This window comes from Lissotriton vulgaris, chromosome 3_1, assembly GCF_964263255.1.
Source record: "Lissotriton vulgaris chromosome 3_1, aLisVul1.2, whole genome shotgun sequence".
In the NCBI taxonomy this organism is placed as follows: domain Eukaryota; kingdom Metazoa; phylum Chordata; class Amphibia; order Caudata; family Salamandridae; genus Lissotriton; species Lissotriton vulgaris.
The window spans coordinates 683,211,451-683,235,964 of NC_141689.1; positions in this window are offsets into that span (position 1 = coordinate 683,211,451).

Here is a 24,514-nt window from a genome sequence, read left to right on the forward strand (position 1 = left end):
CAGGTATTCTCTGGTTTTAATTTTGGCGCTGCCTTCTACTTACGCTGCCCTTTTAAATAGGGGGCAGCATCAAAATCAATGGCTGTTGCAGCGGAATGCCCACAGGAACAACCACCGCTCACCACTTTCCCTCTAAGAATATTGTGAAAGGGGGCCGTATTTACAAAGCAGCGTTAACCACATTAAGTGGATTACGGCTGCCTTGCAAATAAGGCAAAGCCCTTATCACCACGGAAATATCACAAAAAGTGATGTTCCCGTGGCAATGGGGCATGTATATGTGCCCCAAAGTTTTCATAGTTTTACATTATAAATGATTCTCAAAAATATTTGTGGGGTTATTGTTTTCCTTCACACTTCTGCCTTTACCATAGCCAGTTTTTAAAATAAGCTCATAGTATAAACAACAAAATAGTTATGCTGTATCCTCCCTTGTCCTACTACTCTCTCCTCATAGTCTCTGCAGTCTACTCTGCTACTATATATTATTAAACCCTAAGGTGGTGAACTTCTGTTGTATAGAATAAATGCCGTTCAACAATGAATCAATCAACAACAGTTCACTTTCATTACTTGATTTGATGAAGCGGGAGTGCCATGCTGGTCATAGAAGTAGCAGCATGTATTGCTAGCATTTTAACATTGAAGGCAAAGTCATCAGAACTGAAGCGAAGTCCCACTCCCTCCAAGTCCTAGGCAAAATCGAACTGTGGGATAAGGAATAGGAAGGGAAGTTAACACATTGAAATAAAAACTAGGTAATTCCATTATTATATGCAGGCTTCAATAAAAAAATGACAGTCACCAGAGATTAGACTACTAGAACAGACTCAGACACAAGAGGAGAGTCAGTAGAAATATAATAAGCAATGAATAATTGAATTATTCAGAGCTAGTAAAAGTTACAAAATTAAGTTGACTCTAGATACCATGAAGTGAGCAAGCTTAACCTTAGACTCAAATTAATACAGTGCCTGAATGATGATGCTGGCAATGAGCTGTTCCTCTGGGAAAAAATGGCATATACTGTGTGGGGGTGTCTAATATAATATATTGCCAGTATGGGCTATATGAGCTGAAGAATAAGATCTTCCTGACCCTGCACTGAGTTGGTGTTGCTTTCACCACATCCGCCCAACCAAGTGTGTGATTAGCCAAAATGTACATCTTCTTTTGGTGCAGGTTCCCAAAGTAGTCACGTGCTTCCTCACTCCGTGAGTCATTCCTTCATTTCTGATCCTCCTGAGTCTGACTCCGAGTTTGGTGTCCAACTCTTTACTGCCAGTGTTCTGAGTTCCAACCTCAAAAATGCAATAGATCGGCCTTCAGCAGTACAATATTGTTATTGAACAACAAGAAGGAATAGATAGAGGCACTTTTGTGTGGACTAGATTTGTGTTTGTAAAGATTGCATTATCTAAGGAACTGGTTGGATACAAAGGGAATTAAGAAAAATAACATTAAGGGGCAACTTATTGATCAGCGGTCGGTTCTTGGGCCATCAACATTGTGAATCTCAATCATCACTAACACATTAAGTGTAACAAACAAACACCCATTCCCATACTGCCTGCCACTACATGAATCATATCTTCTCCATCTCAACACACATGATGATGACATATCATCACAACATGTTCACATCACAACAAACAACAATCATTTAACATTTACCCATTCTTCCGATGATCGATTGGTGGTACGTTGCAGAATGCAGATCCTCAATTTGTTGATGAAGCAGAGAATTGCTAGTATAAATCAAATTATAATAATCTCATTTGTGGGGTAGTCCATCTAGGGTAGGAAAGGATAGATAGTTATGGCCCAGGGTTGGGGGCGACCACACATTTGTTTGTATTCTCCTCTGCCCAATTTCTTGCTTGAGGGAAATAGCTTTCTAAGATGATTCTAGACTTCTTCACTAAGACAGTTGTGAGTCCGACTCCAATGTAGCAATAAAATGTGACTAAGAGTAAGACGGTGGGGATGAGTTGGTCAACCAGACAAACAAACAAAGGAAATAATGTTCACTGGCTATATATATGTTTTTTGGGGCATCAAATAAAAAATGCCTAGTATTCAGGGAAGTAGAGCTCATCCTCAAACTTTGGTGGTTTGCCCATGTAACACACTACTTCCATGACCTGAGTCTCCGTCATCCTCCTCCTGTGGTTATTCAGGTATGCTGTAATCCGATCATATAAAGTGCTGATTTATTTTGATCATGGATAATCTCTACACATTTCAGGCGCAAGATTGGTCCTTCTCCATGTGATAATGGCACCTGCAGCACTGCACACATGCTCAGTGGAGACACTGGCTACAGTGCAAGCCAGATAGTTTATTGCCAGACTGCTGAGCACTGGCCATTGGCAATTCTTCCCATACCAATACACCAATCAGTTTTGAACAAGGTAGATCTCTGTGCATCATCCAGCTAGGCCTGGACCATTCGCTCAATGTTCATTGTTGGTGCTCCACTTTGCTTGACCTCTTTTGCCTTCACCTCTGCATTGGACTTAATCCCTGCCAGTAAAAACCACAAAATTGCAGACTTGGAGGCTGATGCTCCTTTTCTTGGTGTTGCTGATGGTGTTCTTGTTGTTGATTTTGGCTGCTGTGAGCCAACAGCACTGCTCTCAGGCTCTGAACTCGAAGGCTGCCCCACACGACTTGAGTCCTGGACAAGTGGGCTTCTAATTCCCTGTCATTCTTTTTGTTGCTCACTGCCTTGCTCAGCTATACATGTTTTGTATTTTCTAGCATCCCTGTCTGAAAGAGGAATGAAAGTGGACAGTAATGGTATGTACCATGGATCAAGAAATGTGGCACAGATGTAATGTTTGGAGGACACAATGCCTCTTTGCACCCAAAGGAGCCAGCATCTCTTTGAATTTCACTAGGCCGCAATTGTCCCTCTCAATGTACATACCTTTTGCAGTTGCATCTCCTCTTTCCATGACATATTCATTGCTGGGTCTGTACAGCTCAAACAGGCTTTCAAGCATGCAATAAGTGGTGTTCCAGCATGTTGGCACCTTCTGTATGAGTACTTTAACAGGCATTCTATTATCATTTTGAATGACCCTCAACTGTTTCTGGGCTTTACATGAATGGCTAAAATGAGTAGAGATTCTTCTGCAGATGGACAGTAAGTTGCTTACTTGGTCTTCTATTTTGAGAAAGTCCTATACAATGATGTTGATGCAGTGCGGACACACATGGCCCATAAATAACCACCTTCGACCATAGCCTTAACTATATATATGCTATTGTCCATAGCTATTAATCCAATCTTAAGCCCTCCTGGTCACATCCATTCAAATACCTTGTTGTTAAAGACTTCCAAAATATTTGCAGTTGTATGGGATTTCTCTATTACAAACATCACTACTATTGCATGCTTTCAAGCAGCATTAAAAATGTCAGCAGTCTCAACAACTGCAGATATTTTTTCTCTAGACCCCGCAAAAGAGATCCAGTGTGCAGTGATGCACAAGTAATCACTCACTTGGCAACTGGTCCACATGTCTGTTGTCAGGTAGATACTGTGGACAGCACTCTGCTGCAGAGCTTGTCCAAGCAATTCAAGCATATCCTGATGTAACGCTGGAACATCAACTCTGGCAAATTACGACCATCTGGGAAACTTCCATTTGAGCAGTTCGCTGCCACAAATTCAAGAAAATCCACCCCTTCAACAAAATAAGAAGGAAAGAGACCCAACACTAACAATTTTGCCTGCTTCGCATTGTATGGTTGCATTCATACTGCCCATGTGGTCTAAACATGGCAGGAATAGTAGCCTGAATTATTTTCTTTCCTGATGCCACTGATGCAGGTGACTTCTTGAGTCTTAGTCTCAATGTGCTTTTCAGTGGGGCAGTCATTGTCCTTTGTTGCCTTAGTGTCTCGACCGGAGTCATGTGTCATTGCGTCCTGGGCATACCCGTCCCACTTGGGTGACAAGTGCAAAAAGAATAATTGATAGAATGCAGAGCAATGTCAAACATTCCCCCAAGTACAGAGATCTGGGTCTAAATCCATTGTTTGTTTGTTCCCCATGCCATTCCAGTTTAAACCCAGCCATATGCAAATCAGTCTTGGCCCTGTTCCCCATGGGAACAGACCATCCCGAACTACCAGGCCAGGTCTTCCCTGGGTTGTAACAAGCATTCTGGGAATGGCTTTGGTGTTTTCACCCCTCAATAGCCAGGCCAGCTTGGCTCCACTGGCATGGAGAGAATTGGACCTATGTCTGGGCAAACCTGTCCCACTCAGGCTGGCAAATGATAAAAGAACTATTGATGGACAGAATGCTGAGCTATGTCAAACATTCACCCCAATACCAGACTTTCGTAGCACGCTTTGCATCGCATTTTGCAATGTAGGGCACGGAACAAAATTAGTTTTATCAATTTAATTGTTTACTTACCTGGAATCATTCATATTCCGGTGTTTATCACCGCCCACCCTGCCCCTCCCCCGGCCCGCCTGTCTGCCCCACGGAACTCCCTCCACGGGCCACGGCTGACAGTAAGTACTGTATTTTTTAGGGAATGGTCCTTTTTTAATATTTTACAAAGTTGTTGGAATTTTTGCAGTATTTCTGGAGCACCCTGTACACATTTCTTTAGACCTAAATGTGTAAAAAAATTCGAAATACACTGTACTACACTGTATGTATGAAAAATAGTGCATTAAGGTGGTTTTCATTTCTTCTTATGTATCATGTACTGCAGTACTTTCTAGGTAGTACTGCAGTATTTTGCAACTTTTCTTTAAAATATCAAACTTTACCTCTTACCAGGCTTGGGCAGAGTTCATGGAGTTTCACTACGTGAAACTCTGCAAAGTGACAAAAAAATTCTGCGGAGTTCCACAAGTGATAGAGTGCGATGAAAACTTCTGTTCGTGAAGATCTTCCTGCCCATTGGGTAGGAATTCTATCTGAGCAGCAGCTTGCGCTCGCCAACATTAAGTTGGCGAGCATGAGCGGGGTACCACTTTATTAAAGTGGTGATAGGTAGGGAGAAAATGTAAACCCAATCCTTACCTGTATCTAAGGCCCGAATCCAGAAAACTGGCAAAGTGTCCTCAAAAAAATGGCTGCCTTAAGCTTATGTAAAGTCATCATCAAATCAAATAATGACATGTCATCACCATGTACCATACATATAGGGTCATGATATTTTCTTATATTCCACAAAAGTACTGTGGTCACATAATCACTAAGTTTGAATACCTTAAAACATAAAAATATGTACCCTAATTAACTGCATTACCCAAAAATTATCATATGTGCACCATAATGCATAATCCTGCCAAATGTCATGTACATTCATTTAAACCATTTTCACAATACATCAAATACAATAGTCTATGGAAAATGCATTGGTGGGAAAACACATTTTGGGACCTCCTTTTACCTTTTAAACCCCTTAATGATTCACCTCAAACATTTACATCTTCACAAAATGTAGAAAATGCTACAGGTCTAGAAAGTGTTGTGGTGATTACTCAAACAAGTGGAAACTTAGTTATTAAGGGGCAAACATTTGAGGAGTTCCTATCGCTGGAAACCCTAACTATAACTATAGAGTGGCAATCAGATTTAATGTGACTTCTATTTTTTATCTATTGTATCTGCTATGTATTTGTTAATGATCAGGTTACAAGAAATGTGTCTTTTAGTTGTTTATGTAGTCATTCTGAAACTTTACATAAGCAGTTTATGTTATTTTTGGGCTCCCTTGCTACTTAGCAGTACTGTGCTACAGATGATACCCAAAGAGAATGAAAGCCAATCGTTTTTGTTTAAACAAATGTTTTCCTAGTCACCAATAATCATTTCCTCCATATAGTAGTTAGTGTAGCTCATTACTACATCACTTTTCCACTCTGTTGAAGAGGAGTGCAACAAAGAGAGTTTTTTATTAGGCGTGTTGAGCACGTATTTATTTTGTGAGGCAGATAGCAATCCCAAGAAAGCTCATGTAGATTAGGATATATTGCATTGTTTTTGTATTTTTTAATGGTTTTTAATTTCATGTAGTAAATCTGAAACTTTACATATGCAGTTTAGTTCATTTATGGGGTTTCCTTGCTTTTTTTAGTAGTATTGTGCTACACAGGTATCACTACGTTTTTGTTTCCTTTGACGTCATAACCACTTCATAACATTACTTGCAATAGCAAAAAGGATCATCAATGTAGTCTATTGGACATTCCTGTGAACAGTTATTACAATTGAACCAGCCATTTTTCCGCTAAGTCTATGTAAAATGCATTGGATTCGAAACCTTTTTTGGTACCCCCGCCGCAAAAGTGTCCATCATCCGCCCATGTAATGAGGGCAATAGGTCTGGAAAGATTTGCAGAGATTGATCAAACAGGTGCAAAATATTTAAGGGGCAAAAATCAGAGGTATCTTTAGTAACCTACCTTCAACTATCACCACTCTGTAATATATATATTTTGTTTTACTGAGTATACTTTTACTAACCATATTTGGTACAGGCAGTGTTGTATAGACATGCGTGGTAAAGGCATGTATGATAATGTCAGACAGCCCTACCAGATAGTGGACAAAAGGCTTGGGTGTGGGGAGATGTAGCCAGCCTGACAGGTTAGTGGTTACATTTGGGTTCCACTCATTCAGTACGGATAGGTGTTTTGCGTTTTGGATCCCCCGGTTATGGACTTTTTACTTTGGGTGAGCCTCTCTATATGTGTCTCACTCATGGTAATCACATGGCAATTAGACTGCACGTCTTTACTGCCAGTGTCCACCTTTTACAATAATGCCACTGTAATACAGCAAAGGTAAGGGGCACTCGGCTGGTTACAAGTGAACATGTGCTCACACACATGTGCACACATGTGCGGACTGCATGTGTGAGACTTTGGTTGTGCACAGCTTGGTAACACTGTGCACAGGTAGCCCAGTGCAGGTGGCAATGTGCAGGATTAGATATTGACCTTGAGTATGCCTTATAATGTTAGTGTACACTAATTCGGAAAATCTATGTGTTACTGTTTTGTCTGTAGTGACCCTTTATTACACATATAGGAAGAAAATATTGTTAGATTGCAATTTTGTTTCCTCTTGGCACTACTAAGAACACTGATGCATTATATTGCGTTGTGACCTGTGTGAGAAAATCAATTCTGCATGTTCCAAAAAGATATCTGTACACTTTATGGGTTAGCCAGAACTTTCATATTCGTAGGCCTCTTGTCGCCCTGCTGTTCCAATGTAAATACATTTCTCTCCAGCAGCAGGAAAAAAGGCCTTCCCACAAAAAGGAGCAATGAACCGTACTTCACCCAGCTCATTAGGCGGAAAGGGATGGGGAGGAAGGATATCCATCAACTAGTCAGCTGTCACACTATACCAGAGATGGGCCTACCCAAGCCCACTAAACAAAGGAGGAGCAAACACGGGATGGTTTCCCCTTTGAAAATGTAGTGAAGAAGGCCCTAGCAGTGATGTCAGCAAGGGACGGAGGTGAAGCCCTCACATTACGTCATTTTGAAGTGTCCCAGCATGCTCTGCAGGAGGGTTGAGTCAGGGTGGAGCAGTGATATTGTACCCTAGTATTGCCAGGGGTGGCTGGCTTCTGGATCCTTCCACTCCCCTTTAAAAAGTAGTACTCGAATGGGAGACTCCCTCTTCGGTGGTGATTTCAAAGCTGGACCATTGGGTCTGCCAGGGACAATTTGAAGGAAGAACCCCCTGATGCCCACGAAGAACTAAGAGCTCTTCCTGGTTGTCCCCAGTACCTGTGGGTCTCCCCAAGGGCCAGGAAGGTTGTACCACTTACACACCCTTAGAGCTAATTGGGGGAAGGCTCTGGACACTGCACCGAGAGACAGAAACCAGGAGGAAGGCTCACACAGGGAGCTAGGAGAATCAGTGCACTGAGAACTACACATTGAAGATGAGGAGAGCTTCTGAAGCTATTCCTGGTGTCTACAGCTCAACAGGAGGAGTAAAGTGAGCACAGAATCATCAGCATCAGCCCAAAGTGGTCTGAGTTATGGAATTGTACATTCTGATTACCTTTGACTTTTTTCTGACAAAGCTCAAGGTCCTCTGCTGCACTTTAAAAAAAATCCCAGGGGTGGACCATGTTCTGGAGGTTGGTGCAAGGATCATTTATGCATTTACACTTAGGGAGGGTAAATGCTTGGGGTCTCTTCCTATGCTCATTCTTGCACTCACGGACCATGAGGGGCTGAAACCTTTAACTTTTCCAGGGTGGGGGTGTGTGTAGGGCCCCCTCCCCAGACTCTCCCTTGGCCTAGGGACCCCCTCACTCGGGTCAAATACACAATAGAGGGGGCCGGGACCCCATTCTCAACCACAAAAAGCTGGAGGGAGGGGAGTGCTGTCATGCTCCCCAGGCGTGGTGTGACTGCCCTGTGCCAATGTCTGGAGACAGCAGTTGGCCACCACACACCAAGATTGCCCTGCCTGCAAGAGTGGGCAGGGACAGCAGAGCTACTGAGTTCCACGACTGCACACAGAGATGCAGGCTCTGGGGGGACAGCGAGGTGTTGGCACCCTCAAAGAAAACATAGAAGCGAAAGGAGCTGCATGGCCCAAGGCCTGTGGCAAATGCAAAGCAGCAGCTTTCCATGGCGCAGTGGGAGAGCCGCTCATAAAATATTCACTGCTCCCCGAGGAGTGCCCCATAGTGTCATGTTGGGCATTTTCAGTTACCTGATTGTTCCTGCTCGTTCTGGCCCCAGGATGGGTGGAGCACCACTAATGACAGAATGGAAGCATGGGGTGGCTGCAAGAGTGCAGCAGTTTCCCCTTAAGAACTTTTTTTTATAATGACTGAAACTATGTTTGAAGGGTCATACAATCCACGGCCCCTCCAACATTTTCTGTATTTTCGAGCTCTCCCAAGGCATAAGCTTTTTCTGTACATGTGGTAGCGCTGTGACCTCTTGGGGTTTGTTGCATGGTTGCAATTATTGTGGTCAGAGGGTGTACAAAGGAGATTTATACATTAAAGCACCTTCTAGGGACTAGGTTTATGGTTGCCTGTAATGTAATTAAAATGTGATGCCCTCTAGTGGCTGCTTTAATGATTGCATTTTCTTGTTTGGAAAGTTTATATAAAAATACACAGAGACATGTTTTGCTCATTTGAAATGATTTATTGAGATAATGTTGGTGATTATTATTAATCACTGAGTATGCGTTTTGTTAAAAATATTTAGGGTATTTACACATGATTATTATTAGTGTTGATTACATTTTTGTACAAAATGATGTCGTTAACCTGTGGCTTGTTGATCTTGAACCTTTGACCAAGCAAGTAGAATTACCCTACATGTTTGTATGACCACTTTAGAGGTCAAAGGTGAGGATGCAAACTTATTGGTGGTAGTTTTTCATCTACCAGTTTATATATTTGTAAATTACTGCGTAGTATTTAATATTGTGTGTGATATAAATGCACTTCTCTTTCTAAAAAAAAAATACTGACTCAACATTTATTGAGTGTTATTATTTTTTGGAAGTGAACTGTGATTACTAACCCACATCACCTCCCCTGAGTAGGCCTTGGACTGCATTGCTGCACTACTCTGGGAGAGTCAAGCTCTACAATGGGGTGCTTCGTTGCCAGTAAGTACATTTGTGGACCTATGATTCGTGAAGGCCACATGATTCAAACTCCAATGTCAGGGAAGGTGTCCTGAACTTTAACCTCAAAGGATGCCTCCCTGTCACGCACAGATGTAACTTAAATCCTAGGTTTGCCATTGCATTTGTCTGACAGCCAACTCAAGTGGGGGAGTGGCTGACCCTAGGACCAGTTTAGAGAGGCCACAGAGAAGTGTTTGCCTATTATACTAACCACAACTATGGGTGGCCTCACTAAGCTCTGTACAAGGGAAGAAAGTTTCTGCCACTTTAGATTTAGGTCGAGAGGGGCACTGCGGGATAGTTTACACTGAAACACACATGAATTGCTGCAAATGTGTGTAGGAGCACCCCTACAAACTTTTACCCCATTGGATATGAAGTGACCAAGAGTTTTCTCCACCACAGGCACTCACTAAACCTACAATTGGCCAGTACACTCTTCAGAATACTAATAGGGCTGTGGCAGACAGAAGAAGGACTGCACCTGCTGTAGAACCAATGGAGAGAAACCCAGAGGGCTAGCCATTCTCCTCAATTGTACCCAGGATAGAATCCAAGGGCTAGTTGGCTGGCATCCTTTTAAGCGCCAGAACCACAAAAGCTGGAAGAAGCCCAAATCTCTGCTGAACCCAACTGACCTGTTTCAACTGGTTTTGCCCTGGAACCTTCTGATGGTGTCTGAGAGATTGAATTCTAACCCCTAACCTCTAACTGAATTATGCACAAAAGGTCCTGGAACCTTTTCTTGTATTAAGGTATATTCTTTATCCCTTCAAAATTGCAATGGCAACATTTGACACTTCAATTTTTTTTGGGGAACTCTCTCAAAGAACCAGAGATAACTACCCAACTGCAACCGAGGCTGGGCTCTACTTGCTGGGTCGCCCTGTTGAAAGGATTCCAACTTTCAGAAAAAGCTTCTATGTTAGAACATAGAGGACTGCACCTTGACTAATACCAAGTACTAACCCACCTTTGTCAACACCTCCCTAGGCCCAAACTTCCAGCAACGGCCTGCTTTTGACATCAAGAGACTCAAACTTCCAAATGGAGCTGAGGCTCCCACTGAGGTCTGTACTTCAGCCAGGTGCTGTCAATGAGCCTCTCTTCAGATACTGCCTGCAACATAACCCATTGACAACCTCATCACCCACGACCTTTCCCCAGATAAACAACTAAGTTCTAAAGTACACTTTCCACCGTGATTAACCTGGTCTCTGTATCCAACCCTTGCTCCTTCACAGTAAACCTTAACGTTTGACTTTGACCTGCTTTAGTGCAAACAGATTTGTTGGTTCTTTGTCCTTTTTGGAGCTATAATTATTTGAAACTTCCAAAATCATAATCAATGTTAATTAAAATGTACTTAAACTTTAAACATTGAAATAGGATTGATATTGTGCTGTCATTTCTACTTTGTAACTGTTTTGGTCTTGAGTTAAGCCTTTCTGCTCAGTGCTATACTGTGGTAATGTTTAGAATTGTATGATGCAACTATGATGCAGTGGAATTGCATCACTTGGAATGTTCCAATATTAACCAGTATTGAGTTGTACAGCTGAGGGTTGCTACATGAAATGTGTACTCCCTTCAAGATAATTCAAGAACTTATATGAAGCTTCCTGTGTCAATTACTACATATTTTGGTGCTACCTAGGGTTGAGCTCAGATTTAAATTATTGAGACTTAACTGAACTTTGTACAGAATTGAGGCATTATTACTCGGTGTAACTCACATCCCCTTCATCTAATAATTCATTTTCTCGCAAACTTCATTTTGGAAGAAGAGAAAAAGAAATATGTTGGGATCTGACTCGATAGTTGACTTTTTATTTAGATGTAGAAGCTTCATTTAGCCAAAGGTATTTATGCACTCCCCAGACTTTGGGGCAGGGTATTCTTCACTCTACGGCCACAGGCTCACCAGTCACAGGAGAAATATTTTGTAAGGAAAAGAAGCATCCAGTGGAAGAAGATTGCTCCAAGTATCATTGGGGGTCAAAAAGAGATTATCGTGACTAGCCCTTGAAACAACTTCCCCTTTTCTGAGAATAAGGTATAGCTGGGAACAATCCTCTCTAGAGGACTCTGTTACTATGTAGTCATGCCTTATTTATTGTTGCTTAGAAAAAAGGAGGGGATTGGGCCCTGTGGGAATGAGGGTAGGTAGGGCCACAGTATATTTGTAGAACAAACAATTTACCTAAACCTCAATTGTGAATTCAAACAATGAATGCTGACTGAGGGATAAACAACTTTATTAGTTTATCCCGACATTGATTTATGTCATTTACTTTTGACTTAATTATCAAAATCTTTTTTGTCTATGCAGAAACAAGATCGTCATCAACTTCATGTATGGCCATATACTTTGATACAAACAAACAAATCATCAATATAAACAGTGAAAACACAGTAGTGAACATGTAATTATACATACAACAACAATGTGCTCTTGATTATAATATCATGGAACAATTAATCAAATGCTCAAAGAAAATCACAATGGTCAGTACAAAACATGAGGTGTGTGAAACTAATCAAAATAACACCCCAATTCCTGAAGCAAAATGAATTTGATCAAATCAGGAAAAAATGCCAATTCCTGAATGAATATCACTGGCATTAAATGTCATTAGGAGGAGAAATGCCGACGCGTTTCGAATCCCGCTGACTGATTCACAGGATTCCCATCAGGGCGGTGTTAGTCAGGTCCATGGGAACTATTTACAAAAAAAGGGAAATGTGTTTTAACTAAGGGGGGTCCTCAATCCAATCAATTATTCAAATTAATCGCATCAATATGATGCAGCTGATGTGGTCAATGCCACGTTTTGTCGACTGCAACAAAGCGGATCTCAGATCAGACAAAATCCCAGGGGGGAAGCGGGGATTTAATACCCTGCTTCCCACTTGGGATTTTGTCTGATCTGAGATCCGCTTTGTTGCAGTCGACAAAACGAGGCATTGACAACATCAGTCAGCAAGCACAACCTTGGGCACGAACAAGACAAGGTATGCTGCATCATATTGATGCGGTTAATTTGAATAATCGGCATTTCTCCTCCTAATGACATTTAATGCCAGTGATATTCATTCAGGAATTGGCATTTTTTCCTGATTTGATCAAATTCATTTTGCTTCAGGAATTGGGGTGTTATTTTGATTAGTTTCACACACCTCATGTTTTGTACTGACCATTGTGATTTTCTTTGAGCATTTGATTAATTGTTCCATGATATTATAATCACGAGCACATTGTTGTTGTATGTATAATTACATGTTCACTACTGTGTTTTTCACTGTTTATATTGATGATTTGTTTGTTTGTATCAAAGTATATGGCAAAACATGAAGTTGATGACGATCTTGTTTCTGCATAGACAAAAAAGCTTTTGATAATTAAGTCAAAAGTAAATGACATAAATCAATGCTGGGATAAACTAATAAAGTTGTTTATCCCTCAGTCAGCATTCATTGTTTGAATTCACAATTGAGGTTTAGGTTATTTATTGTTGCAGCAGAGAGATTTCCTGGCATCTTCTCTTACTGGCAGCCCTCTACAAGGAGTCGGGACAGCTGGGAAAATGAAAGGGCCAACCAATCAGATATTGGTGACAACTCAGACAAGTTCAACACTTACTTAAAGCTATGAGTGTAAGCAGGCACATAGGGACATATCAACAAGAAGGCGTTAAAAAATTATCGCCGCTTTTGCAGACGTTTTCTGCCGAAAGCGGCGATAATTCTAACGTTTTGGCTTCATCACTAACTTCTTGCACCATTTGTACTTACATACTAGATGTGCGTCTCCACATAGGTTTTGTGGAATCTTGCTACAGTCCATCCTAAAGCCCGTAGATGCATATCTGTATGTCTATGTTGGCACCTATTTGCCTGTGACTCTGCACGTATTGCCTGACATAGGTCCTTACTGCCTGACTAACATCAGACTCACCAGTCCTAAATATGTTATTGGACTCAGATCAGGTATTCTGACCCACAATGGCCATTCAACTAAGCTTACAAATGGCCCTGCGCTGCCTTGTTTTGATGGATTTTATTTCTTTATTTAGAAAGTTGTATAAATCGCAAACATGACCCTTGTGGGTATCAGAGTGCTGTACACACGACGAAAACATGAATAAACTCCATACAATAGAAGTCAGTATAGTGAAACCACATGGAGTACACAAGCAAGAACAGGGAACTGGTAGTAGGTCACACTAGATCCATTTCTCCTAGGGTGTAAAATATTTCATGTAACATTTAGTAAAACAAGCAAAATGAACTTGACACAACATAATGCAATAATTGACAGACCTGAAGGGTGAGGTCCCTGGGTAAAATAACAATTAACAACCAAGCCTAAAATATATGGAGAACAGTAAGTTGGGAGAAATGTCAGGTCTGTCAGAAATGGGACATGTAAAAGAGAACACAATGATGCAGTTAATGAACACTAAGCAAAATCGATTTGGCTTGTTTCTTGAAATTGGCACTGGAAGGATCCCATTAGTCTTCATAATAAGTGAAAATTAGTTTGTTGGTGGAGTACCAACTGTGTTCGTATGATGTAATACCTGCTTGCCTAGAAGAAATGCCCTCTTTGACTGAGACTGTTGTCTAGATCTACCACAAGCACTCTGTGGTGTGGATTCTGTTTTAATAGAAATTGTAGTAGGCACATTAGTAAAGGTCAAGATGGTATCCATGTCTTTGTGATTCTTATCGTCTCTGGTGCTAGGAGAATGATCTATGGTCACAGGTTTTGGTAACATCACGTTCCTTTCCGTCTGATGGTCATTAGTTGTTTTGGTCAGTTTTTTTTTTACTACTGGATCTGTTTGGGGACATATAATTTGTAAAAGTGTCCCGTTTCATAATGATTGTGCATACATTTATCTAATTAATTTAATACATTATATAATAAACTCTTATTTTGCAAAACGTTAAATGTAATTTAATTTTCTGTGTTTCTATATCTCTTCAAGAGTACAATGTACCAGTTTAATTTAGTAAAACAAAAGAACATTGCCCATTATTTTTTATTTAACAATGATTTAAAATCTGACATGGATTTTTGTAATAATCTTTTTGTTACGCTAAAAAATATGCATTCATATTATACTAATATTGCTATATGATATCAGTAAAAATATAAACTTCAATACCTGTACTTTTCTTTTTGGTATCAAGAGAGTTTATAGATGACACTCCTGTGGCTGCCTAAGAGCAGTTATATTAGTTTCTTCAAAGATGAAGCAGTTTCCTCATAACTGAGTCCTCCACCTGTTGTTGCAGCATACTCCTTCGTCCTGGTGGCTAGTTTTTTCTTGTTCTCGACCTACGGTCATACCCCATGTTTCTGAGTTACTCCACACTCCTGTTTTTCATCCCAACAGCATGTATCCTAATTTGAATTCTTCTCCAAATGTCCTTCTTGGTGGCTTCTGGTAAAGTTGGTTACGGCTATCCAGATAGTCTCTCATTTTCTGCCATGCAGGTTTCCACCGAGATTTCCAGCTTTCTTTTCATCTAAACCTGATGTTGTGGCTCTTGTGTTGCCATTGTCTGTGCTTTAGAATGATCACTCCAAATCGCAATGTCTGACATTCTGCTAGACTCTCAGACAAAGGTTTTCAAACTCTTCCTACATGTGTGATGTGCTGCCACTGTATCGTTTGCAAATCTGAGAATGCCAATTTGATAGAAACACTGAACTGGGGATTCATTCAAGTAATGAATAATATGAAATCCCTATTTTGAAACAGTTACACGTCCTAAATACTATATTGCGATTCGGAAATAGTAATTTCTTAAAAAAACATAATTTTTGAATCTCAAAAATGCAGTGTTCTCAGTCACGGCCGGCACAGGTAAGAGCGGTGGGGTGGGGTGGGGCGGCAGCGGGGCATGATGGGTGTCGGGGAAGGGGACTAGGACGGTATAAGTTAAATACAATTTAAAAAAAAAAAACACTCACACTCGCCACATTGCCAACTCAGCGATGCAGTATGCGCAATTTAAGTGGTTTAATTAAAAAAAAAGCAATTTACCTTATACCGTCATATGTTGACTTCCCCAACCCCCCACCCTGCTCCACTTCACCACTCCTGCCAGTGCCAGCCGTCACTGAACTTCATACATCAGCCCAGCATTAATTCTTTACTTACACCTTACAGAATCATGAGTACCTTATAATTGCTACTTACACCATTGGAATTTATATGAAGATATCTTCTGTAAATCACTGTCAGGTACTAAGGCATACTTGCTATATAAAACTCAATGAATAGCATTACCAAAGTTACAGTATCGCATTTCGGAGTAAAACCAACCCAAAGTGTTTTTACATTTTGGTAAAATGTGATGCTGAGTGCAAAAAATAATTAGATTTTGCCCCACATTATTTTTGTAAATGGTCTAATTCTCATCTGAACAACACGTTTCTTTTGCATTGAAGATTATGCCTCTAAATTATACTTTTCCATTAAGGTTTTATCCTGGTTTTTACTGTGCAAAAATATAATTTGCAATCTTGCACTGTAGAGTATTGAAATCCATCAACCCGACTTATTCTTGCTGGGTAATGTTTCTCATTGAAATTCTGTTTGGTAGCTCCATACCTCTAAATTAACATTTCATACATCTACGTATTCGTTCATTTTATTTAACTAACTATTACCTTTCATTTGTATTCATTATGGGTGCATATGACTGTTTCATTGCTCAGCATTATTGTAGCCTTGAGGGAATGACTTATATTAGTATAGATGTGAAGGGAAATAAACGTATTTTATTTTGAAATGAGCATCTTCTCTCATCGTATTCAGTTGATGAAGCAAAGTGTTAGCGTAAATAAATGTATTTAATGAGACAGCATGGCTTGCTGGGCTAGAATGATAGAAAATTTATAATATTGCTTTATGCACAAAAATGTGTTTTTTAGCTAGAGTTCATAAAAATATAATTTGAAGGAAAATTAGGATAACTTGTTTTTTTCTGTGGGGTCACTACGTATTTTGTTTTCACATTTTTAGGCCCTGTATTAGCCAGTATTATGACTCTGTGCACAGTGAAACTGCATTCGGTGACACCGTGTCTGTGCTCTACTGTACTGTAAAATAGTTTTTCACCAACTGGGATATTTCCATGAAAGCCATTGCAAGTTGGTTCAGAAAATGTTCCAGTGGCCAAAAAGTTAAATATTAAACATGGAGTGCAATGTATATTTACAACACACATATATATGACAAAAATGTATGAATCTAGAGAGAGACATTTTACTGGGTGAAATCTATAATGTACTGCAGTATCACATGATGAGAAAACATGCCTTTGCCATGTAGAAAAAACAACTTTTCTACTTTATGTTAATACTCCTCCTAAGGTGTGCTTTTAAGTCCAGGAAAAATATTCTCCAACAGTAAGCAGTTACAAAAAATTGTTTATGTAAGCTACATTTTCTATGGGTAATCCAGACATTGGTCCCATGCTCCCCATACCACTGAAGTTAAGTTAACCTGGCTGATGAGGGGTGAAACTCTGAAACCGGTCATAGGATGATTGTTTCCAGTCCAGGGAGAACCTGGCCTGGCAGTGCGAGCTGGACTATTCCCATGGGGGACAGGGTCATGGCTGATTTGCATATGGCTGGGTTCAAACTGTAATGGAACTGGGAGCAATACAAATATGGGCATAGGCCCAGATCTCTGTACTGTGGTGAATGTTTGACATTGGCAACATGTAAGAAGGGACCCCCTCAAAAAATAAGTTGTGGCCCAGGAACAGAGGGGAACAAGCAACAATTCTAATGTGAAAACGTTCCTGCGGTGGCCTACTAATTCAATTATGCAACTAAGTTTATAGATATCTAATCAGGTGACAAGAAATAGAAAAATACTGAATTTATTCAAAACGTGTAAAAATTTATTTTTCTCTTTTTATCTTTCAATTCATATGAGTTCTGTTATCAATCAGAATTCACAAGACATACATTTTTCAATTCATATCAAAAATTTCAAGACAAGTACAATTAAATCATAAAGTATCTACAACAGAAAAAATTCTATATACAACATACAAAATTATTTAATAATAACCCTTGGTAACACTCATGTCTCTCAACACACTCACGTGCTAACAATCATACCACACTCAAACTCCAAACTAAGATGGTGAAAAGGAACTGAATTGCTATTTTAGCAAGTTGACAACGCTAAAAAAAGTTGGGCCAAGATGTCACTTAAGGCTCCTTAAGTGACATCTTGGCCCAACTTTTTTTAGCGTTGTCAACTTGCTAAAATAGCAATTCAGTTCCTTTTCACCATCTTAGTTTGGAGTTTGAGTGTGGTATGATTGTTAGCACGTGAGTGTGTTGAGAGACATGAGTGTTACCAAGGGTTATTATTAAATAATTTTGTATGTTGTATATAGAATTTTTTCTGTTGTAGATACTTTATGATTTAATTGTACTTGTCTTGAAATTTTTGATATGAATTGAAAAATGTATGTCTTGTGAATTCTGATTGATAACAGAACTCATATGAATTGAAAGATAAAAAGAGAAAAATAAATTTTTACACGTTTTGAATAAATTCAGTATTTTTCTATTTCTTGTCACCTGATTAGATATCTATAAACTTAGTTGCATAATTGAATTAGTAGGCCACCGCAGGAACGTTTTCACATTAGGAATGTTTGACATTGATCAGCATTCTGTCCATCAATTTTTTTTTGCATGTGTCGCCCCGAGTGGGACGGGTATGCCCAGACGTGGGTCCTGTGCTTTCCAAGCCACTGAAGTCAAGCTAGCCTGGCGGCTGATTACGGTTGAAACCCCAAAACCGGTCCTAGGAGGCTTGTTTCTGGTCCAGGAAGAACCTGGACTGGAAGTTCAGGCTGGACTGTGCCCATGGGGGATATGGTCAAGACTGATTTGCATATGGCTGGGTTTAAACCGGAATGGCATGGGGAGCAACAAATGACAGATTTAGGCCAACATCTCTGTACTGGGGTGAATGTCTGACATTGACATGATCAGCATTATGCCCATCAATTGTTCTTTTTGCATTAGTATAACGAAAAGTCACTTTATTGCAAATTGCCCCAAGTGAGTGCTGGAGCAAACATTTCAAGATATTTTCCACTTAGTTTCAAGAAATAATATTTACGAATCGAATTATATCTTTGAAAAGTGCAGTGAAAAAACATATATTTTGTGCTGTTTGAGAGTAAATTGGCTTGTACCTGCTTTTATTTCTAACATCTTGTCTCTAAAGAGTGATCGCACAAAAACTGTCTGCCTGTAATCAGCCCGCCATGTAGAAGACTTGACCCAATCCTCATACATTGTAACATAGGCATTAAGTTGCCCCTTTTAACTGTATCAAATGCCTTTTCAAGATCTAAGGATACTAAGGCCATCTCCTCTCCATCCGAGGAGTCATGTAACACATGTGTGAGTCTACGCAGATTGTAGGTGGTACTAAGTGCTGGCATAAAGCTGCATTGGTCCTCATGAACTAACACATGGAGCATCCCTGTAACCTGGATGCCAGAATCTTACATAATATCTTAAGATCTGAATTAAACATAGTTAGGGGCCTATACGACTAAGGGTCCGGCGGACCTCTCCAAGTTTTAGCATGAGGCACACAATCCCCTGCTGTATGGTCACCGGAAGATGACCTCCCTCCTTTGTTTCAAGGACGACGTCCTGTAATGTCACCTTGAGCACAGGAGAGTAAGCATGATGAAACTTCACTGGGAATCTGTCCCCACCTGGAGCCTTGGACCTAAGCACTTTCAAAGCAGTCCCCAGTTTCTCTCTTGTGATTTCCTCGTCCAAGTCCTGTATATTTGCTTTCCGCAATTGTGGCAATTCAACCTGTGCAAAAAACCTATCCATCACCCCCTCAGGGCCTGTCGCACCTTCCTGATACACACCTTTGAAGTGATCCAAAAAGGCAGACAATATTCCTAGTCCTCAAATCCCCATGTACATTCCAGATATAGAAAATAGGAGGCATCTTCAAGGTAGTTTGCGTGATTTATCACCTTCCCTAGGTAAGAGTTGATCATATCGTTTAAGGGTAGTTCTATTCAGGGTGTCCAAGAGGTCATGCAATTCTCTATGTAACTCCAAATCATGGTCTAATAGATGTATGGATCGAATATAAGTACCCTGACCCTGGATTTACTTACTATTATTTTCCTTATAATAAGTTGGTTAGACTAGATGATCTTTTTTTCATATCCTTGACACCATGTGGCCGGGGTCACGGTCAAGTACCTCCTGAGAGTCTCCTCGGATCAAAGCCCTTTGATAATGGAATCCCAGCTGGTCGGATTTATTAACCTCTAGGCTCTTTTTGTTGTGTTAGAAAGCGTTTGTTAGATCCAAACTTTGTCAGTCATATTAGAAACTGGCTGGCACAATTTCTGCAAATGAATTGTAACAAAGCTGCTAGTCCAACAGTGTGGGATCCTCTCAAAGCAGAGATTAGGGGGGAGATCTTCAGCTTTGGGCTGTTTTTGCAGAAGCAGAAAAAGAACTCTATGAAGGGACTATATGAGTATCTGAAGAAGGCTGAGGTCATGCTTACACAGAGTTTACAAAACAATCAGGTTATGCGTGAAGCAAAGACAGTGGTCATGGTCTGTAAAGTTCAAATAAACCAGCATTGGAGTTTGGAGGTTGCTAGTAAATATTCGCTGTATGAAAAGGAATGTTATAAATATGGCGAGAATACAGGCAAACCCTTGGCTAGACGTATTGGGCAAAAAGAGGTGGGGAGGAGTACAGCCACTATTAAGGACTCATCTGGTAGTCTAGTGAAAGCACCATTGGAGATTCTGACTATCGTTAAGGATTTTTATGAAGTACCTTATACTGAGGGACCATCAACTTCTAGTGTGGTTTACGAGCAGTTGTTTCAAGACTTGCATAGAAGTAAGCCTAGCAAAGAAGCTCAATCTCTCTTTGGCACACCTATTACTCTGGAGGAGTTACGGGAGGCGATTTGTTCAATGGCAATGGGCCAGGCAACCGCCCCGATAAGCTCCCTCTCGAGTTTTCACAAAACAAACTGTTTGGATTTATGCAGTGATATGCTGATTACTTTTCAAGCTGTACAACTGGGTCAGGCTCCCCCCTCTTGGGATCTGGTGAATATTGTTATTTCTAGAAAGCAGGTAAAACCAACTATGCTTCAGGGTCCTACGGACCCATATCTTTTTTAAATTGCAACAGTAAGATCTTTGCAAAGATTTTGGCAAGTCGTCTAGCCAGGGTCATCACTCCCCTAGTATCATACAGACAACATGGCTTTATCTCTGGAAGAGGCACAGTCAATCATATAAGACGTGTTGTTACATTATTTGATCTGACTAAAGTCCAGCAAGCTCCGCTTGTCTCGATCTTACTCAATGATAAAAGGCCTTAATTGTGTCTCTTGGGGGCAGAGCTAGACGGCAACCGAGATGGTCGCCTGAGTCCGGAGCTCCTCCGTCCCATTAAACAATCCTTCAGTTATCCTGCGGAGTTGCGATGATATCTCCTTGAACTGCGACACTGGAGCGAGTGCTGTGGCTGGGGGTACGATTTCGTGATTTTAGGCTCAGGTTTGCTGCCCGACGAGCCGAGATCGGAGGGTGTCGGCTGGAGCGAGAAGTGGGCCTGTGAAGCTGCGGCCTCAAGTTTGGCGATCCCCGCGGTGCGGGGCGTGACCTCTGCCGTCGCAGCCCCGGGTGACACTGTGGGTGCTGAAATCGGAGCTGCAGAGCCTTGGAGAGACGGTGAGCTGTGACGGATTGCCCGAGGAGGGGCATAGCTGGGCTGCACGGGGGCTCCGACCATTGGGTCTCTCCCCCCGCTCCCATAAGGGCTGTGAACATTGCCACGAGGCCTGTCCCGCCGCTATTGGTGCTACTGGGAGTGCTGACCGAGGAGGGGCCTGGCCATAGACTGGCAACCCGGGCTATTTAGGGGTCCCCTCTGGTTTTCAGGTCTATTGTGTGGAGTCGCCTCCCGCCGTGGGACGCATTGGGGATCAACCCGCCTGGACTGTTGTTACTCTCCCCCCTCCGCAGGCTGATTGGACCGTTTATCTTCCCTACCTAGGGGTTAATGACCATCAACTTTATACCCCACCAACATCGTTTGGGGTGATCACTGGGCCTAGGCGAGGAGCAAACAGCGGCTAATTTTTGCCAGGTGTGTAGACGACCACAAAGGACCGAGGCCTTATTGATCTGATCACAGTGGCTTCCCCTTTGATATTCGAACCAACGCTACATATCTTGGAGCCAATTTAGGCGTAGATAAGCCCTGTCCCTTGGCTGTTCGCTGCTAAAAGTTGGGCCCCTGCACTGGTTGCCTGAGATACCGGATACCCACACACTCTGCCGTATCTTTAAGACTTTGCTCGGAATATCGCTGACGCGGGGCCACAGGCTTCCCCTTGCTGTATGTATGCGGTCTCAGGAGTTTCTTAACTCTGACTCCCAACACTTGGAATATTGCCACCCATAGGATCCGGTGCTGGGCCTGGTGGTGCGCCCCGCAGAGAGTATACTAGCAGTGGGGCTTGGGAGTGGTTGTCTACTTTGCGGTACTCAGTGCTAGAGGCCTTGCCCCTGTGCTAGGGGGAGCACTGACGTTTGATATGGGGCGCTCAGATAGAACACAATCTAAGCTCTCCTTTGGCCCCAGAGGACACAGGACGATGGAGGACGTGGGAGGCGGCGGAGCGGCAGACCGGGACGTCACAGATGAGACACAGCAGCAGGACTTGCGTGGGATACTCCTTGCCATGGAAAAGAACCCACACGGAGACAGGACTACTCTGGGCACGAAAATTGATGCACTTCCATATCGCATGGACCGTATGGCTGAACGGCTTCATAAACATGCGGAGCGGATAGATATGTCGGAGAGCCGACTTACTGAGGTAGAGGAAGCTCAGACTACACTTGATTCGGAGAACAAGCAAATTGGCAGAGCTGTGCAATCTCTCCTAGACAAAACCGAGGATTTGGAGGCCTGTTCACATCGATGCAACCTGCACATCACGGGCCTTCTGAAAACTATGCAGATTGGCAACATGGAGCTGTTCGTTGAGGGGCTACTGAAGAAACTGTTTGGTGACACTGCGTGTTCACCCATGTTTGTGGTGGAGAGAGCACACCACTCGTTGGGCCCACGGCCTAAGCCAGGTGCTCCCCCCTGCCCCCATATTGCAAAGGTGTTAAATTACCGGGACCGCGACGTGGCTTTGAAACTCGTCAGAGATAAGCAACCATTGCAGTATGAGGGCTCTGTGCTGTCCTTATACCCAGATTTTACAGACAGGGTGCAGGAGGCCAGAAAGCAGTTTGCTCCTATGAAGCGCCAACTACAAGAAATGGGAGCTGATTATGCCATGCTATATCCAGCAAAGCTGCACATCAACAGACAAGAGAGGTCCATGATCTTCACAGACCCCCAAGGCATTGCAAAAGGCTCTTAGAGACTGGCAGAAGGAGCAACGATCGCCGTGGAACGACGACAACACTTTGGCGTGGGGGTCCCTGGAGGAGCAAGATTGAATGAAGTGCTGTATGTAAGCTGTGCAACCCCTAATACATGCTGTCTGGCCGTTTGGGTGGAGACGGGGGGTAGGGGTAAATGTTCATTACTATTCTTTGCTTGTATGCTATTTGCTGAGGGACTCTGTTTTTGGCCGAGCAGCGATGGCTGGAGGTGACGATGATTATTCTTCAGGTATCCTTTTATAAATTATCACAAACTAATTGCTTTTTTGAACCCTGAAAGTGGGAGGTAAAATTCTGCTCACATGTTTTACTAGGTTTGTCTCTCTTTTCCTTATTGATGATTCGGCTTGAGAGACCTCGCTCATTATGAGGAACACGTTCTATTAGTACTGGGAGTGCTCAGTTTCCGAGTGTTTTCGCAGTCTGAGACATTCTGTTCAGATGATTAAGATTCTTTGCAACACCTAATGGTGTAGTATTGACACCCTTTCTTCTTTGGTTTTTAAGACGGGGGTGATGGTGGGCATTGTACATTGTATATTTTTTGAGTGGATTATGTATTGTATTTGCAGGCTGCATCTGCCCCCGTGTGACAATCACTGAATTCTTATGTGGGTTCAGGGGGGAGGGCGGATGGGTTGTGCTGCTTGGGGTATTGGTTTTTGATTGTTCTCGTATCAGGGTATCGGCGGGGGGCTGGGGGGTGTCTTGTGGGGCGGAGGGATGTACGAGGCCTAGTTGGGGTTGGGCAGGTGTAGGCGGGGGTTTGGGAAGGGGATATTAATGGAATTGTTTTTATTCGATGTTTTGGACAGGTTCTATTGCTTAAGGCAGAAAAGCGTGATATGCGAACAGGCAGGACTGTGGCGGCTGAGTTCATTATGTACAAAATTAACATGTTTAGGGTGACCCTCACACGTTCACTATGGTGGATGCAGTGGCAGCTGGGGACGAATCTCCTGACACTTTACGGTTCCTGACCTGGAATGTAAGGAGGCTGAATGACCACCATAAAGTGCGGAAAATCCTGCAATATTTAGCCAGACATAGGATGACATTGCGATCCTGGCAGAAGCACAACCCCCACTAGACAGTCCCATTCGTAGATAATCAATCAATCAATCAATCAAAGCATTTATATAGCGCACTACTCACCCAGAGGGTCTCAAGGCGCTAGGGGAGGGGGGTCCGCTACTGCTTGAACAGCCAGGTCTTGAGTTGCTTCCTGAAGGCAAGATGGTCCTGGGTCAGGCGGAGGTGGGTCGGGAGGGAGTTCCAGGTCTTGGCGGCGAGGTAGGAGAAGGACCG